Source organism: Acinonyx jubatus, chromosome A2 (genome assembly GCF_027475565.1).
Source record: "Acinonyx jubatus isolate Ajub_Pintada_27869175 chromosome A2, VMU_Ajub_asm_v1.0, whole genome shotgun sequence".
NCBI classification, from domain to species: Eukaryota; Metazoa; Chordata; class Mammalia; order Carnivora; family Felidae; genus Acinonyx; species Acinonyx jubatus.
In genome coordinates, this window is record NC_069383.1 from 160,471,243 (window position 1) to 160,484,749 (window position 13,507).

At 40.3% G+C, this 13,507-nt stretch overlaps 1 protein-coding gene across 9 annotated transcripts in view; it reads right to left on the reverse strand.

The window, feature by feature from the left end:
* Window positions 1–13,507, reverse strand: part of LOC106970809 (putative adhesion G protein-coupled receptor E4P) — an 87,216-nt gene that overhangs the window by 32,400 nt on the left and 41,309 nt on the right. The gene's annotated exons all lie outside the window — the stretch shown is intronic.

Sequence of the window (13,507 nt, forward strand, 5' to 3'; positions counted from 1 at the left end):
CACTCTGAAGACTTTCTCCAGATGGTAAACAGGGTTCTTGATGGCCAACTCAATGGGACTTCAGAGACTCTTCCCGACCTCAGCTAGACTAGGTTAAACCCGGGCTTTCCTCTCTGTCCTTATAGAATCCAGTTTGAACAAGAGTCTTCCTAAATCAATTCAGCAGACATCCCCCACCCTTGGTGTCTGAACACCCTCCTTATCTTACTATCCTCACTTGCCCTGGGTAAGAATGCCTCTGACCCCTGATGTTTCCTCTTGGTAATTTTCCATTCCCTGACCCTGATCCTTGTATATAAATCTCCACTTATCTCTGATGGAATCAGAACTGAGTCCAGTCTTCTTCCCCACTACAAGACCCTATTGCACTGGTCCCTACACCCATTGCAAAGTTCCCCCTCTTGAAAAAAGTCTGCCTTACTGTTCTCTAGCAAGTGTCTTTAAATGACTTTCTCTTTAATAGTTAGAATAATATTGTTTTTTGAACACCCACCAGGTCCATTCTGGTCTCTTTGTTCAAATGTTTAAGAGAGGAAATCTGATTGGTTAGAAAAAAAGTCAATGACTTGACCCCTCCTGGGTGGCCACACTATTGCACCTGGCAATGGCCAGTGGGGATAAAGTTATATGGCACGTGGGGTGCACTTTCTGTGCCAAAGGGACAGGTATCATGGAAGAAAGCTGACACACTAGCAATGTTGTCTTCTAAATGTAGCCATCAACAAGATTTCTGTCTTTTCTATCAGGTAAATATCGGTGTGTAAGCATAAATATAACATAAATAAAAGGAGGCATGGGGATGAGAAATGATGATCAAGACAGATGGTAGCAGCAAGTGTAAGAACTAAACCAGGAACAGGATGGACCAATCAGCAAGTTCATCATACACAAGAATATTTATTGAGCATGTACCACGTGCTAGATACTGTTGTAAGCACTGAGTATACAGCAGTGAATGAAACAAACAAACAAAACCCCTGTCCTCATGGCGTGGACACTCTGGTAGAGTAACAGAAGAAGTAAACCAAATAAGTAAAATGTATGTTTAGCAGTGCTGAGTACTGTTGAGCAAGGAAAGGTGATAGAGAAATCTGGGACCATGAACCATCAAACGACCAGGGACAGCTTCATTGTGAAGGTGGTGTTTGGAGAGAGACTTGCAATGCACATGAATCATGAAGACATTAGGGATATTCTGAATTAGAATTAGAAGACATTAGAATATTCTGGGAGGGAACAGAAAGCCCTCTGCCATTCCTGAGTCAGGAGTGAGTCTGTTCTGTTTGAGAAGGAGTGAGGAGAGCAGTTCAGCTGGAAAGAGAACTACAAGGAAACTAGGAGGAAAATAGTAGGATGCTGACTCCCAGAAGTAAGGGTGGTCAAGTGCCTGATTTGTGGAGATGCTCCATGACCACTCTGGATTTTGATTATAGGAACTCAGATTTTGAAAAGAGGAGTAACCTGATCTGACTTCTGTATTGAAGTGAGTTCAGGTGACCAACCATCCCAGTTTTCCTTGTGCTGTCCCAATTTTAGCACCAAACTTCCCACATCTGGGGAATCTCTTCAGTCCTGGGAAAAATGGGACAGCTGGTCACCCCAGCTGGATGCCACATTGATAAGAGACAAGAGAGCAGATGTTGAGGAACCAGTAAAATGGCCACTGCAGTAGCTCCTTCTTTACTCTTTGAATGTAGACTAGTTGCCAGGATATTCTCCAGCTGCTTGTAATGAACATTTTAATGTAATGGAAAAGGCATGGAGATTGTGTCTTTGATGACCTCATCAGGATGCTTCACCAGACTTCAATTGTTCACACTTGGACTCCTTGTCATGCGAGATCATTAAATGTCTTTATGCTTGAGGCAGTGCCTCCCAAGTGTGAGTGAATATTCATAATTACTGAGAGTCTTGTTACAATGCAGGTTTGATTCAGTAGGTCTAGAGTGAAGGCTGCAATACTGAATCTCTAACAAGTGCAGTCCATGCTTGTGCTGCTGGCACAAGGACCATGCTTTGAGTAGGACAGTGTTTCTCAAACTTAAATACACATAAGAATCTCCTATGCCATAAAGGATTGGCAGGATATATTCAATGTGCTGAATCAGAAAAATATGCAGCCAAGAATTCTTTATACAGAAAGCCTGTCATTCAAAACAGAAGCAGAGTTAAAGAATTTCCTAGACAAACAAAAACTAAGGAGTTCATGACCACTAAACCAGCCCTGCAAGAAATTATAAGGGGGACTCTGCATGAGAAAAGACAAAACAAGAAAGACCAAAAGCAACAAAGACTAGAAAGGACCAGAGAACATCTCCAGAAACACCAACTCTATAGGCAACACAATGGCACTAAATTCATATCTTTCAGTACTCGCTCTCAATGTCAATGGACTAAACGCTCCAATCAAAAGACATATGGTATCAGAATGGATAAGAAAATAAGACTCATCTATATACTGCTTATAAGAGACCCATTTTAGACCTAAAAACACACAGATTGAAACAAAGGGGATGGAGAACCATCTAGTATACTAATGGTGATCAAAAGAAAGCTGGAGTAGCCATACTTATATCAGACAATCTAGACTTTAAAATAAAGACTTTAACAAGAGATGAAGAAGGATATTATATTATAATTAAGGGGACTATCCACCAAGAAGATCTATCAATTGTAAATATTTATGCCCTCAATGTGAAAACACCCAAATATATAAATCAATTAATCATAAAGAAACTCATTGATAATAATACCATAATAGTAGGGGACTTCAACACCCCACCTACAGCAATGGACAGATCATCTAAGCAGAAAATCAACCAAGAAACAATGGCTTTGAGTGACACACTGGACTGATGGACTTAACAGATATATTCAAAACATTTCATCCTAAAGCAACAGAATACACATTCTTCTCGAGTGCACATGGAACATTCTCCAGAATAGACCACATACTGGGACAAATCAGCCCTCAACAAATACAAAAAATAGAGATAACATCTTTCATATCTTCAGACGACAACACTATGAAACTTGAAATCAACCACAAGAAAAAATTTGGGAGGATAGAAGATGGCAGTGTAGGAGGACTCTGGGCTCACCTTGTCCTGCTGATCACTTAGATTCCACCCACACCTGCCTGAATAACCCAGAAAACCACCAGAAGACTAGCAGAACGGACTCTATGGAGCCAAGCATAGACAAGAGGACCGCAGAAGAGGGTAGGAAGGGTGGAGAGGCAGTGCGTGCTACACGGACTGGCAGGAGGGAGCTGGGGCCATGGAGGGGCAGCCCACTGGGCAAGGCATAGCCCCCAAGTCTGCCTTGCAAAAGTGGAGGGGCTGGACTCTGTGAGTTCTGACAGCCAGTGGGACTTAACATCTGGAATCTTAAAAGTCAACAGCTCTGCTCTCGGAGAGCAGGGAGGGCAAGAGGACACTGGGAGGGAGGGTTGTTGAGCCCTGGAAGACAGAGCTCAGCTTGGCGGGGAACAAAGGCACTGGCAAGCACCATCTCCCTCTCCCATCCACCAGCCGAAATTCCAAAGGGAACCAATTCCCATCACCGAATTTGCTTGCACTGAGCAAATGCCCAACGCTGTGCTTCTGTGGATCCATCACTCCAATGGATCGGCCTCCCTCCTGGTGCTGCATGGCCCCTCCTGCAGGGGATCACCCATGGCAAAACGAGCTAAGTCTGCCCTTCCTGCCTCTGCACCTTGCGGATCCACCCTGGCTAATATGCCAGATCCCATCGAAGCAGCACCACAAGCCTGGCAGTGTGCAAGTAGCCCAGACAGAGGCCACACCATTCCACAGTGAGTCCTGCCCCTGGGAGAGGGGAAGATAAGGTACACACCAGTCTGACTGTGGCCCCAGTGGTGGGCTGGGGGCAGACATCGGGTCTGACTGTGGCCCCACCCACAACACAAGTTACTCCAGACAGCACAGGGGACGTGCCCTGCAGTTCCGCGCCACTCCAGGGACTATCCACCATGATGAAACGGAAGAATTCTCAAAAGAAACTCCAGGAAGTAGAAACAGCTAACGAATTGATCAAAAACAATTTAAGCAATATAATGGAACAAGAATTTAGAATAATAGTCATAAAACTAATCGCTGGGCTTGAAAAAAGGATAGAGGACAGCAGAGAATCTATTGCTATAGAGATCAAGAGACTAAGAAATAGTCATGAGGAACTAAAAAATGCTATAAATAAGGTGCAAAACAAAATGGAGGCATCCATAGCACGGATTGAAGAGGCAGAGGAGAGAATAGGTGAATTAGAAGATAAAATTATGGAAAAAGAGGAAGCGGAGAAAAAGAGGTAAAAAAAATCCAGGAGTATGAGGGGAGAATTAGAGAACTAAGTGATGCAATCAAACGGAACAATATCTGTATAATAGGAGTTCCAGAAGAGGAAGAGAGAGAGAAAGGGGCCGAAGGTATACTTGAACAAATCATAGCGGAGAACTTCCCTGATTTGGGGAAGGAAACAGGCATTAAAATCCAAGAGGCACAGGGAACTCCCTTCAGACGTAACTTGAATCGATCATCTGCACGACATATCATAGTGAACTGGCAAAATAAAAGGATAAAGAGAAAATTCTGAAAGCAGCTAGGGATAAACAGGCTCTAACTTACAAAGGGAGACCATAAGACTAGTGGCAGACCTATCTACTGAAACTTGGCAGGCCAGAAAGGAATGGCAGGAAATCTTCAATGTGATGAACAGGAAAAATATGCAGCCAAGAATCCTTTATCCAGCAAGCCTGTCATTCAGAATAAAGGACAGATAAAGGTCTTCCCAAACAAACAAAAACTGAAGGAATTCATCGCCACTAAACCAGCCCTATAAGAGATCCTAAGGGGGACTCTGTGAGTGAAATGTTGCAAAGACCACAACGTACCAGAGACATCACTACTAGCATGAAACCTACAGACATCACAATGACTCTAAACCCCTATCTGTCAATAATAACACTGAATGTAAATGGACTAAATGCTCCAACCAAAAGACATAGGGTAACAGAATTGATAAAAAAAAAAACAAGACCCATCTATTTGCTGTCTATAAGAGATTCATTTTAGACCTGAGGACACCTTCAGATTGAGAGTGAGGGGATGGAGAACTATCTATTACGCTACTGGAAGTCAAAAGAGAGCTGGAGTAGCCATACTTATATCAGACAAACTAGACTTTAAATTAAAGGCTGTAACAAGAGATGAAGAAGGGAATTATATAATAATTACAGGGTCTATCCATCAGGAAGAGCTAACAATTATAAATGTCTATGCACCAAATACGGCAGCCCCCAAATATATAAAACAATCACAAACATAAGCAACCTTATTGATAAGAATGTGGTAATTGCAGGGGACTTTAATACCCCACTTACAACAATGGATAGATCATCTAGACACAAGACCAATAAAGAAACAAGGGCCCTGAATGATACATTGGATACAGATGGACTTGACAGATATATTTAGAACTCTGCATCCCAAAGCAATACCATATACTTTCTTCTCAGGTACACATGGAACATTCTCCAGGATAGATCACATACTGGGTCACGAAACAGACCTTAATAAGTATAAAAGAATTGAGATCATACCATGCACACTTTCAGACCACAATGCTATGAAACTTGAAATCAACCACAGGAAGAAGTCTGGAAAACCTTCAAAAGCATGGAGGTTAAAGAAAAGCCTACTAAAGAATGAATGGGTCAACCAGGCAATTAGAGAAGAAATAAAAAAATATATGGAAACAAATGAAAATGAAAATACAACAATCCAAATGCTTTGGGATGCAGCGAACGCAGTCCTGAGAGGAAAATACATTGCAATCCAGGCCTATCTCAAGAAACAAGAAAAATCCCAAATACAAAGTCTAACAGCACACCTAAAGGAAATAGAAGCAGAGAGCAAAGACACCCCAAACCCAGCAGAAGAAGAGAAATAATAAATATCAGAGCAGAAATAAACAATATAGAATCTAAAAAAACTGTAGAGCAGATCAATGAAACCAAGAGTTGGTTTTTTGAAAAAATAAACAAAATTGATAAACTTCTAGCCTGGCTTCTAAAAAGGAAAAGGGAGATGACCCAAATAGATAAAATCATGAATGAAAATGGAATTATTACAACCAATCCCTCAGAAATACAAGCAATTATCAGGGAATACTATGAAAAATTATACGCCAACACATTGGACAACCTGAAAGAAATGGACAAATTCCTAAGCACCCACACACTTCCAAAACTCAAACAGGAAGAAATAGAAAACTTGAACAGACCCATAACCAGCGAAGAAATTGAATCAGTTACCAAAAATCTCCCAACAAATAAGAGTCCAGGACCAGATGGCTTCCCTGGGTAATTCTACCAGACATTTAAAGCAGAGATAATACCTATCCTTCTCAAGCTGTTCCAAAAAATAGAAAGGAAAGGAAAACTTCCAGACTCATTCTATGAAGCCAACATTACTTTGGTTCCTAAACCAGACAGAGACCCAGCAAAAAAAGAGAACTACAGGCCAATATCCCTGATGAATATGGATGCAAAAATTCTCAACAAGATACTAGCAAATTGAATTCAATAGCATATAAAAAGAATTATTCACCACGATCAAGTGGGATTCATTCCTGGGCTGCAGGGCTGGTTCAACATTCGCAAATCAATTAATGTGATACATCACATTAATAGAAGAAAAGATAAGAACCATATGATCCTGTCAATCGATGCAGAAAAAGCATTTGACAAAATTCAGCATTCTTTCTTAATAAAAACCCTTGAGAAAGTCGGGATAGAAGGAACATACTTAAACATAAAAGCCATTTATGAAAAGCCCACAGCTAATATCATCCTCAATGGGGAAAAACTGAGAGATTTACCCGAGATCAGGAACACGACAGGGATGTCCACTCTCACCACTGTTGTTTAACATAGTGTTGGAAGTTCTAGCATCAGCAATCAGACAACAAAAGGAAATCAAAGGCATCAAAATTGGCAAAGATGAAGTCAACCTTTCGCTTTTTGCAGATGACATGATATTATACATGGAAAATACGATAGACTCCACCAAAAGTCTGCTGGAACTGATATATGAATTCAGCAAAGTAGCAGGATATAAAATCAATGTACAGAAATCAGTTGCATTCTTATACACTAACAATGAAGCAACAGAAAGACAAATAAAGAAACTTATCCCATTCGCAATTCCACCAAGAATCATAAAATACCTAGGAATAAACCTAATCAGAGATGTAAAAGATCTGTATGCTGAAAACTATAGAAAGCTTATGAAGGAAATTGAAGAAGTTACAAAGAAATGGAAAAACGTTCCATGCTCATGGATTCAGAGAATAAATATTGCTAAAATGTCACAACTACCCAAAGCTATCTACACAGTCAATGCAATCCCAATCAAAATTGCACCAGCATTCTTCTTGAAGCTGGAACAAGCAATCCTAAAATTTGTATGGAACCACAAAAGACCCCGAAGAGCCAAAGTAATGTTGAGGAAGACCAAAGTGGGAGGCATCACAATCCCAGACTTTAGCCTCTACTATAAAGCTGTAATCATCAAGACAGCATGGTACTGGCACAAAACCAGACACATAGACCAATGGAATAGAGACTCTAGAATTGGACCCACAAAAGTATGGCCAACTAATCTTTGACAAAGCAGGAAAGAATATCCAATGGAAAAAAGACAGTCTCTTGAACAAATGGTGCTGGGAGAACTGGACAGCAACATGCAGCAGAATGAAAATAGACCACTTTCTTACACCATTCACAAAAATAAACTCAAAATGGATGAAGGACCTGAATGTGAGACAGGAAACCATCAAAACCCTAGAGGAGAAAGCAGGAAAAAAACCTCTCTGACCTCAGCTGCAGCAATTTCTTACTTGACACATCTCCAGAGGCAAGGGAATTAAAAGCAAAAATGAACTATTGGGACCTCATGAAGATAAAAAGCTTCTGTACTGCAAAGGAAACAATCAACAAAACTAAAAGGCAACGAATGGAATGGGAAAAGATATTTGCAAATGACATATTAGATAAAGGGCTAGTAGCCAAAATCTGTAAAGAACTCACCAAACTCCACACCCAAAAAACAAATAATCCAGTGAAGGAATGGGCAGAAAACATGAATAGACACTTCTCTAAAGAAGACATCCAGATGGCCAACAGGCACATGAAAAGATGCTCAACGTCACTCCTCATCAGGGAAATACAAATCAAAACCACACTGAAATACCAACTCACACCAGTCAGAGTGGCTAAAATGAACAAATCAGGAGACTATAGAGGCTGGCGAGGATGTGGAGAAATGGGAACTCTCTTGCACTGTTGGTGGGAATGCAAACTGGTGCAGCCACTCAGGAAAACAGTGTGGAGGTTCCTCAAAAAAGTAAAACTAGATCTACCCTATGACCCAACAATTGCACTGCTAGGAACTGACCCAAGGGACACAAGAGTGCTGATACATAGGGGCACTTGTACCCCAACATTTATAGCAGCACTTTCAACAATAGCTAAATGATGGAAAGAGCCTAAATGTCCATTAACTGATGAATGGATAAAGAAATTGTAGTTTATATTCACAATGGAATACTACATGGCAATGAGAAAGAATGAAAGGCTTTTGTAGCAATGTGGATGGAACTGGAGAGTGTTATGCTAAGTGAAGTAAATCATACAGAGAAAGACAGGTACCATATGTTTTCACTCTTATGTGTTTCCTGAGAAACTTAACAGAAGACCATGGGGGAGGGGAAGGAAAAAAAAAGGTTAGAGAGGGAAGGAGCCAAACCATAAGAGACTCTTAAAAACTGAGAACAAACTGAGGGTTGATGGCGGGTGGGGGAGAGGGGAAAGTGGGTGATGGGCATTGAGGAGGGCACCTGTTGGGATGAGCACTGGGTGTTGTATGAAAACCAATTTGACAATAAATTTCATATTTTAAAAAGGAAAAAATTTGGGAAGACCATGAACAAATGGAGATTAAAGAGCATCCTACTAAAGAATGAATGGGTTAACCAAGAAACTAAAGAGGAAATTTAAAAGTACATGGAAGCCAATGAAAATGAAAACACGACAGCCCAAAACCTCTGGGATGCAGCAAAGGCGGTCATAAGCGGAAAGTATACAGCAATCCAGGTCTTCCTAAAGAAGGAAGAAAGATCTCAGATACACAACCTAACCTTACACCTTAAGGAGCTGGAAAAAGAACAGCAAATAAAACCCAAAACCATCAGAAGACAGGAAATAATAAAGATTAGAGCAGAAATCAATGCTATCGAAATTAAAAAACAAAAACCCAAAACAGAACAAATAAATGAACAGGACCTGGTTCCTTGAAGGAATTAACAAAATTAATAAACCCCTAGCCAGACTGATCAAAAAGAAAAAGGAAAAGACCCAAATAAATAAATCACAAATGAAAGAGGAGAGATCACAACCAACACCGCAGAAATATGAACAATAAGAGAATGTTATGAGCAATTATATGCCAACAAATTAGGCAATCTGGAAGAAATGGACAAATTCCTAGAAACATATAAACTACCAAAACTGAAACAGGAAGAAATAAAAAATTTGAACAGAGGGGCGCCTGGGTGGCTCAGTCAGTTGGGCTTCTGACTTCGGCTCAGGTCATGATCTTGCAGTTCATGAGTTCAAGCCCCGCATTGGGCTCTGTGCTGACAGCTCAGAGTCTAGAGCCTGCTTTGGATTCTGTGTGTGTGTGTGTGTGTGTGTGTGTGTGTGTGTGTGTGTGTCTGCCCCTCCCCTGCTCACCTTCTGTCTGTCTCTCTCAAGAATAAACATTAAAAAAAACATTAAAAATTTTTGAACAGACCCATAACCAGCAAAGAAATGGAATCAGTAATAAAAAAGTCTCCCAACAAACAAGAGTCTAGGGCTGGATAGCTTTCCAGGAGAATTCTATCAAACATTTAAAGAAGAGTTAACTCCTATTCTTTTGAGGCTGTTCCAAAAAATAGAAATAGAAGGAAAACTTCCAAACTCATTCCATGAGGCCAGCATTACCTTGATTCTAAAACCAGACAAAGACCCCACTAAAAGAGAACTACAGACCAATTTCCATGATGAAAATGGAAGCAAAAATCCTCAACAAGATACTAGCAACCATATCCAACAATACATTGAAAGAATTATTCACCATGATCAAGTGGGATTTATGCCTGAGATACAGGAATAATATTTGCTAATATCATCTGTTTTCCCCCTAAGGTCAGAAACACAACAAGGATGTCCATTCTCATCACTGGTTATTCAACATAGTGTTGAAAGTCCTAGCTTCAGCAATCAGACAACACAAAAAAATGAAAGCATACAAATCAGCAAGGAGGAAGTCAAACTTTCACTGTTCACAGACGACATGATACACTGTGTGGAAAACCCGAGGACTCCATCAGGAAACTGCTAGAACTGATCCATGAATTCAGCAAAGTTACAGGATATAAAATCAATGTATAAAAACTGGTTGGATTTCTATACACTAATAATGAAGGAACAGAAAGAGAAATCAAGGAATCAATCCCATTTGCCATTGCACCAAGAACGATAAAATACCTAGGAATAAATCTAACCAAAGAGGTGAAAAACCTATATGCTGAAAACTATAGAAAGCTTATGAAAGAAATTGAAGAAGATAAAAAAAATTGAAAAAATATTCCATGGTCCTGGGTTGGAAGAACAAATGTTGTTAAAATGTCGATACTACCCAAAGCAATCTACATATTCAATGCAATCCCTATCAAAATAACACCAGCATTTTTCACAGAGCTAGAACAAACAATCCTAAAATCTGTATGGAACCAGAAAAGACACTGGATAGCCAAAGCAATCCTGAAAAAGCAAACCAAAGCTGGAGGCCTCACAATCCTGGATTTAGAGCTGTATTACAAAGCTGTAATCATGAAGACAGTATGGTACTGGCACAAAACAGACAGATCAATGGAACAGAATAGAGAACCCAGAAATGGACCCACAAACATATGGCCAACTAATCTTTGACAGAGCAGAAAACAATATCCAATGGAATAAAGACAGTCTCTTCAGCAAATGGTGCTGGGAAAACTGGACAGCAACATGCAGAAGAATGAAACTAGACCACTTTCTTATACCACAAAAATGAAATGGATGAAAGACCTAAACGTAAGACAGAAAGCCATCAAAATCCTAGAGGGGAAAACAGGAAGCAACCTTTTATGACCTCAGTTGCAGCAACTTCTTACTTGACATGACTCCAGAGGCAAGGGAAACAAAAGTAAAAATGAACTATTGGGATTTCATCAAGATAAAAAGTTCTGCACAGTGAAGGAAACAATCAGCAAAACTAAAAGACAACCGATAGGATGGGAGAAGATATTCACAAATGACATATCTGATGAAGGGTTAGTATCCAAAATTTATAAACAACTTATCAAATTCAACACTCAAAAAACAAATAATCCAGTATGAAATGGGAAAAAGACAGACACTTTTCCAAAGAAGACATCCAGATGGCTAACAGACACATGAAAAAATGCTCAACATCAGTCACCATCAGGGAAATACAAATCAAAACCACAATGAGACACCACCTCACACCTGTCAGAATGGCTAATGTGAACAACTCAGGCAACAACAGATGTTGGTGAGAATGCAGAGAAAGAGGAACCCTTTTGTATTGTTGGTGGGAATGCAAACTTGTGCAGCCACTCTGGGAAACAGTGTCGAGGTTCCTCAAAAAGTTAAAAATAGAACTACCTTATGACCCAGCAATTGTACTACTAAGAATTTATTCATAGGATATAGGTATGCTGTTTCAAAGGGGCACATGCACCCCAGTGTTTATAGCAGCACTATCAACAATAGATAGCCAAAGTATGGAAAGAGCCCAAATCCATTGAGTGATGAATGGATAAAGAAGATGTGGCGGTGGCAGTGGTGGTGGTGTGTGTGTGTGGGTATACACGGAGTACTAGTTGGTAATCGAAAAGAGTGAAATTTTGCCAATTGCAAAAACTTGGATGGAACTAGAGGGTATTATGCTAAGTGAAATTAGAGAAAGACAAATATCACAAATGTGGAAGTTAAGATACAAAACAGATGAACATAAGGGAAGGGAAGCAAAAGTAATATCAAAACAGGGAGGGAGACAAACCGTAAAAGACTCTTAAATACAGAGAATGGAGGATTGCTGCAGGGGTGTTGGGTGAGGGGATGGGCTAAATGGGCAAGGGGTATTAAGGAGGACACTTGTTGGGATGAGCACTGGGTGTTACATGTAAGTGAAGAGTCACTCAATTCTATTGCTGAAATCATGCTACACTAGATGTTGACTAACTTGGATTTAAATAAATTAAAAAAAGGCATAGTCAAATTATGGAAAGAGCCCAAATGTCTATTGACTGATGAATGGATAAAAAAGACGTGCACGCGCGCGCACACACACACACACACACTGGAATATTACTCAGCCGTAAAAAGAATGGAATATTGCCATTTGCAACAGCATGGATGGAGCTAGAGTGTATTATGCTTAGTGACATAAGTCAGTCAGAGGAAGACAAATACCAGAAGATCTCACTCATATGTGGAATTTAAGATACAAAACAGATGGACATAGGGGAAGGGGAAAAAAGGGGAGACAACCCCTGAGAGAACAAACTGGGGGTTGCTGGAGGGAAGGTCGGAAGATGGGCTAAATGAGTGGTGGGTGTTAAGGAGGGCACTTGTAACGAGCACTGGGTGTAGTATGTAAGTGATGAATCACTCAGTTGTACTCTTGAACCCAATATTATACCACATGTTAACTAACGAGAATTTAAATAAAAACTCAAAACATAAAAAAAGAATCCCCTGTAGAGTTTGTTAAGCCATGGATTCCTGGGCCCCCAACTGTAGGGATTCTGTGTCTGGTGGTGATTTTCAGGTGACATCTGAGATTTGCATTTTTAACAATATCCCAGGCCATGCTGATGATGCAGATCCGTAGACCACAAGTTTCTCAAACTTTGACTTGCATAGACTCTCCTGGAGATCATGTTAAAAAGAAGGGTCCTATTCACTGGATCTGGGATGGAGCCTAAGATTCTGCATTTGTACCAAATTTCCAAGTGATTTGCATGTCACTATGCTGCTGATTTTCAGGCCACATTTGGGCAGCAAGACAGAGCAGCTAGATTTCTATCAGTTGCAACTGAGAACATCCATGATTCATGCACTGCCTATATGTATTTTTGCAGGGAAAAGACTCACTTTTTAAAAATCTGACTCTCAAAGTATTCTGTGATGCAATAAAAGAAAATCTTAAGAACCCCCGGCTTGGAGTCTCTTAATTTTATTTCCTCTCCTCTGCAGCACAAACCCAAGCAGGGGACCCTTCTAAGCAAAAGTACATGTTGCAAAGAAGCAGATGTGGGTTTTGATGAATAGTCTCTGCCACAGTGAGGTGGGCAGTTCCCAGAAAAGAAAGCTGGCCAG